This window comes from Purpureocillium takamizusanense, chromosome 2 (assembly GCF_022605165.1).
Source record: "Purpureocillium takamizusanense chromosome 2, complete sequence".
NCBI lineage: Eukaryota > Fungi > Ascomycota > Sordariomycetes > Hypocreales > Ophiocordycipitaceae > Purpureocillium > Purpureocillium takamizusanense.
This window is the reverse complement of record NC_063069.1, coordinates 5738266-5745041: the sequence shown is the minus strand read 5'-3', so window position 1 is coordinate 5745041 and position 6776 is coordinate 5738266.

Genomic DNA, 6776 nt, shown 5'->3' with positions numbered 1-6776 from the left:
GTGAGGCCCGATGGTGAATTGTTCAGAGAACACACAAGAGATACGAGGGACGGGTGTAGCCCGGACCGGACACACAATGGAGTGAAAACGACAAAGAGGCGTGGAGCGAGTGGAACGAGCGACAGACACAGAGTGCTGGTCGAGTGGAACGAGACCATGCACGTGACAAGTTCCCCTTATCAACGCAGGACCTGAGCGATAGCGGTGGTCCGAAGTTGCTGTATGTTTGGTTATAAGGGGAACCATGGAACCAGCACCACCAGGTGTTGGTATGGTGAGTTGCGTCATAAGAAGCACGCAGTGCTGAGTCATACACTTCGGGAGTTGGGACGGGAGAAGTGGTTTTAACACAAACGAGTCCAGCCGACGAGTTGTGGTTGGTGGGAAAGAGCGATAGTGGAAGGGTCCCCACCTTGGCTTGTTGCCCGGTCGAGAGACATATATAAGCACGGGGTGCGCCCACCTCGGAGGTCAATGAAAACTTGGTTTCTTTTCTTTTTCTCCATCAAACGTGAGGTTTGTTTGCGTTGTTTGCAGAGAGCATGTCGGGGTTTGGAGCATCGAATGCGACCTTTGGTGGCTTTGGCCAAATACCACCACCGGGAGGTGCTTCGTTCGGTACGATACCTTTTCTACCTCATCTAGACAGAGGGTCTGGCTAACACGTCTGTTGTACAGGTGGTCCAGGACCAGGACTCGGTAGTCCCTTCCAGCCCCGGCCGGAGCCTAAGGGTGTTGAACCCGCTGCCCCTCCCCCTCCTTATGAGGAGGACTCTGACAAGCGTCAGGATGCGGAGCAAGCCGATGAGGAATCGGATCACGAGCAGGGCGACGAAGAAGTTGAATCGAATCCTTCGAGCCACGTGGTGGTGAATAACCCCGTTGCAGAGACACGGCCTGTCTCGACGTGTGGTTCGGCCTCGGGCCAGTCTGCAGACCACGCTTTCGAGGATCTCCGAGATGCGTTGCTTGATGAAGTGCATGGCGCTATCACATCAGCCTTGAGTAAGGTCATGCCGACCATTGTCAAGGGTGCTTTGCAACCCTTTGAGTGGAGCCGCGTCTACAGGCCCCACTCTGCGAGTGACTCCGCTTTTTCCGGGGAGCAGCGCATGCAGCCCCAGCTATATTATATGCAAGCGCCGGGATCGTTAGCAGGTCAAGGTAGTGGGAGTGGCTGGGAATGTTCTCACACACCAACTGCTCGGAGCATTGCAACTACTGTGGTTCTTGTTTCTGAATGGGCCCCCACAGAGCAATCCTATAGCTACAATCAATTTTCCAGAGACCGCTCGGCATTGCGCAGACTGGAAGACGTCCCACATATTGGGCGGCATCCTACGTATTGGGCGACATCCCACGTATTGGGCGACATCCCGCAGATTGGGCGGCATCCCGCAGACTGGGCGGCATCCCACATATTGGGCGACATTCCGCAGATTGGGCGGCATCCCGCAGACTGGGCGGTATCCCGCAGATTGGGCGGCATGGTACCCGTAACATGCCTCCCAGCGACTGGCGGGCACTCAGTGATTGTACCATGTAATTGGCAGTAGGTGCACCTGTTTGGGTACGCAGGGATTTGTTGTACATTTGGTGTTCAAGTTAGCGACTCCTCGGGACGACACTAGGGGCGGTGGTTTGCTGGTGAAGGGGACTGACACGCGCGGCAAGCATTCAGATGAATCCTGATGAGTACCACAGTGCGACGAGTGTAGTAAAAGGCAATTGCTGGTGAAGCGTAGGTGATTCGTCCGCAGGAAGTTATGCTGGACAGTCCGTCGCGTATCGTGCGCGTCCGTCAACTAGAATATGCGCCAGGCGAGGCCCATCGATGGCAATTTGATGCCCAATTGGAATGAGACTACCCTTTGAGTCTAGTTAAGAGCCACTATAGAAAAGGCTTCCTACCGCCGTTTGGCCTATACAGTCTGGGCATGGACATGTGTATACTCCTTTCAAGGCCTCTTGAACAAACTTCACAACCATGGACGCCAGAGTAAGCTCAATCTCAGCGCAAGTCATACACGCTCAATTCATTGCGCCGTCGAGGTCAATTGGCAAACCCCGTCTCGGTGCCTATCCCAAGCTCTTGGCCAGATTTTACGAAGTGCTATTCTTTCTCCTCGCCCTTTCACAAACCCGGGGTTATCACACGCCATTTCCAAGGAATCTGAATGATGAACAAACCTGTCGACGAAGGTTCCTCCGAAACCTTGCGTTCATCTGCGACTTCACCAAGGGCGGTCCCTCCTGCACTGCTGTCGGTCTCGAAGATAACGAGTCGAGCTACAAGTTCTGGATGGCCTCCAATGCAGCAGAAAGCAAAACGCTTGCCTTCCTCGGGGAGACTCTAATGCTAGTGGCATCATTGAATAGCCCAACCACGCAAGATCCAGATAGATCTAAAGAAATGCTACTTTCTAAGTGCATCGCATTCTCAAAAAAGCGAGTCAGTGGAGATTGGAGCTGTCTACGGCGGGCTATCAACAAAACACAAGGTATGTACGGAGACTGCGACAAATATGCGGCTTCTTGCTTCCTTTGGTGCTTCAGCTCAACAATTGCACTGGTCCAGATGACATGCTCTCGAAATGGCTCATTTCATTGTCCTCCTGCAAGAATAATGTTGAGCTCTGTAGGATGGCCTACAAACTTACCAGATCCGACTCTATGATACTGTTGAATTCAGAAGGACGCAAAGACGCATCTCAGGACTCGAGTAGAAAGATGCGAAGCCCTTATACTGATGCTAAGCATTATCTTGGTCGCCTTGCGCACCACATCGTCAGCCATGAAGAACTCGTTCACGATGCTGGTACGCTTTCACACATTCTCGAAACATACGAGGTGCACGCAGTGGACCAGATCGCATATCCGCCGCGACCTGCTCGAGACTCGCATACCACTTTAGATGGCGTCCTCAACAGGATGTTCGGGCAAGGTGATACTGAAAAGAGCGAAGTCAAACGAATACTTCTCAAAACAGACCGTCAGCGCAGTAATGCCCTATGCACCAAATTTTTGGAACAATACGAAAGAGGTGCACCGCAAGTACATGCAGAGATCCGGGTACTTGAGCACTTCTACAAACGCAAGTTAGCCTTCGTCGACGATGACCGCTATGTAGGGTGCAGCAAGCCATCTTGCACTTGCTGTATGCTTTACTTCAAACATCATCCCGCTCGAATGGTAGTGCCTGAATCGCATCAGAAGGTTTGGCCCAACTGGGCGCCTCCGCTAGTTGAGGCATACCAAAAAGGCGATATGGATTCGGATCGCCAGCGAAATATCATGAACAAGATCATCAAGGATCTCCGAGATGACTTCATTCAAGAAATTCTAGCTTGCTCGATACCTCCCGGCTGGCACCCTGACTCCCTGTCTGGGTATTCGACCGTGCAACCTCGCGGTGACTACAGCTCTCGTTTCCCTCTGAGTGGCAGCTCTGAGGCTTGCACAGTGGATCTCGCGGCCGATGTTGCAGAAACTTGCAGAGACAAAGCAAAAGCATTATCCAAGACCACGAGAGAAGCAGCTGCTAGCAAACAAAGTTCTAGCTACAAGAATCCAGCGCACATGGCAACCGCTGAGAACGGCAGAGGAACGGACACAGACATTGGTGGAGCCTGTTTAGATGCTTGAGTACGCCTGTCCCACACAGTGGTGCTCGGGTACGTACTGCGCATATTCTTTTGGAGGATTTGACTTGACACAGTTCAGACATGTAGGCCCTAAATTGGATGAGAGCTCGTGATATTGCTGCAAACAAAAGCCAACTCAAACCAAACACTTTTCGAGTTCATCAGCATTTTTAAGAAACGCCTGTCATGGCTTGACTCCGTGTATCTTCTTCAGATGCTTCTGCAGGTTGTGCTTGAGAGTAAATTCTTTCCCACAGAGCCTACAAACACCTTTTGAACATTGAACCCCTTTTCCCTCCACCCAGATCTTGTGACTAGATTGCATGTGCCGTCCCATGTCTCGCTGCTCGGCCGTCGTGTGCTCGCATTCTGGGCACCGGACGGGCTTGATATGCCTTTTCATATGCTTCCTGCAACAGATTAGCAACGCGGTACAGTACTGGGTTGCTGGTACGAACAACTTGCCTTAGAGGAGATCTTTGTTCGAACTTTTGTCCACAACCAAACTTCGGACAATGGTACAGTCCATCATCTGGAGACACCTCAATGTTCATGTATGGACTCATGTCCGTCTCCTCAAACTTCACATCGATGCCTTGTACTGGAACATTAGGCTGGCTGGCACACTCACCAGGGGGCGGCTGTTCTTGACTCTGAAAGGGGGGAATTCCGTCATCTGCAACCATAGTGGCTCCATTGATATCGGTCGGGAGCGAAATAGCACTCTATAGGTGCTCTATCTCAGTACCAATAAGTGGAGCCTGGTCGAATTGATAGTCGGAATCGAAGATTGCCGTTTCAGAGCCATTCGGAACAGATTCATCAGCCCAAGGCATGTGACCAGCTGGAACAGTCTGTAGACGCAAAGTAAGTCCCCATGATTTAGACGGCATTTTCCCCTCTCGTTCAACTCACAGATGACTTAAAAAGCCAGGCGTCGTGTTCAATGAAAAGATTTTGGCACTCGTCATCCACGTCGAATGCCATGGTGATTTTAGAGCCTAAAGCCGGGCTCGCCAGATCTCGTTGCACATCCAAGGGATAGCAACCCTCTACCGGATGTGTACGAAAGCGCTGGATTAATACGACAGCACAAAGAGTTTGAATTTTGGGTCTGGTTGCCTTCACCTTCGCAGCTACGCTTTGGTTGCATCAAGGATCAGCATATGTTTCAGCAGTGGAGCTAGGTGCGTCACGTCGATCGAGCCGCGGCTGAGCTGATGCATCATTGCGAACAAGGATGATGGCCATTCGAAACCACTAAAACGGTCAGGAAATCAACCCGGTCACCCACCTTGGCTGCAGGACGGGAACGCCAATAATGACCACCTTGTCGCAGGTGTATCCCAATGACTCATCTCTTGGGTTCACATGCAGGACAGACTACGTTAACGCTTGGGCATTGCTTCGCAAGCGGCTCCTTGAATATCATGGTCCGTGGCCTGGTGTCATTGGACCGCTCAGAAGCCACGGCTTCTTTGCATATCCCTCACGATTTTACAGGTTCCTAGGCAAATTGACTACACCGCAAGTTGGCCCGCCGTCGCTGTCGGAGCTAGTCGAACCGTCGAATTGTTAATATGGAAGGTTTGACCAAACTCTCGGCATTGACACAACCTAAGCCTTCTCGGCTCGCACATAGTACACCAGAACTCTTCCATTCACGCGTGTTTAACATGGACTTTCCTACTCGTTTTGGCGATAAAGTGCTGCGGTGCGAGCGGATCATCGGGTATACATTCACGTCCAGCGTACTCTGCGCTCAAGCCATCAATGCGGCAGGCGATCTCAGTGCCACATATTTGGTGAACGGCGCTCATCAGCAAGTCCCTAAGAATGATCGCTTGGCCATCTACGGCAACACAACAATGAACCATGAACTATGCAAACTTTGGCTGGAGACAAATCTAGAGAAAGGTCAGTAGGTCGGCTAGCTGCCACAAAAGGCATTTGGCGTGGTATTTTGCTCAAGTAATCTCTCAGGCTGCTGGTCGACACTTAAAGACGATATCTTGTCTAATCAAAACCTCGCTAGAGCCGGGGAGCGGCTTGGCCTCCATCATTGTATCAATGTTAACGGAGGCACTTCAACCGTTTCATCAGGCATGCTGGCGACGGCAACTGCGGCTGTCCTTGGAGCCGTGGAGAAAGACGGGGGCCATGAGGCATTTGTTGGTGTTTTGGAACGTCTTCATTTGCTGCAACATTCTCTGTTGGCCCATTGAATGGCAAGTGACGTTCTCTGCGAAAGTTGTCACCTTACGGACAGCCACAAGCCGCAGTAGCCGGGCATGCCGAACCCCCATAAAATGGAAATTCATTGCACCTCGTCAAAATGCTGCATCAACACGTGCAAGCCTCAGATCGTCAACAAAACATCAGCAATACGTGCGATCGTAGTCATTGTAAGAATATGGGTGTAGCGAGCCTATCCTAGTGTACGTCAATTGTACGTCAACCATACCATTGGAACAGCCGATTGCCAGTATCGGTCGTTCCCTTCCCGGTGAACTTGTTGCCAGATACACGAAGTGCGATCAAGGAAATATCGCAACGGCGCATCAGTGTTGCTAGAGGGTGGCGGTCTGACACTGCCTCATTTTGAACCACCCCAGCAACAACAACAATGCGGATGCTAGAATGAATTCGTCGCGCGTGCTCGATAAAATGGACCACGGTCCTGCCAGTATTTATGACCGAATCAACCAGCACCACCGCACGCTGGTTCTGCAAATGTTCCTGCTTTACATCCATGGGGGAGGTTGCGTGTAGGAAAGCAGCCTGTGGGAACACTTCATTCAGGCCCAGAGCCATTGGTTCTCCGCCACGCATAAGAGCAACAATTGTTGTTTGCCTTTCATGCTGTAATTGATAACCGTTTGTATAATGGCCTTGAACATGTAAAATGGGATATTCTTCGAGGCCAAGGATTGCAGATAAGTATTCGAGCCCAAGATACTGCCCTATTGTCTGATGCGCAGCTCTGAGCGATGGGCCAGCGGCTGAGGCGTCCCGTGTAGGTGTCATCAGCAGCTTTGTTGCTTCCTTGTCTGTTGCGTGGAGGATCCGGGGCTCTGAGGCACTGGAGTCCCGGCCAAGAATCGATTTGACAAAGTCTTCATCGTAAAGTCG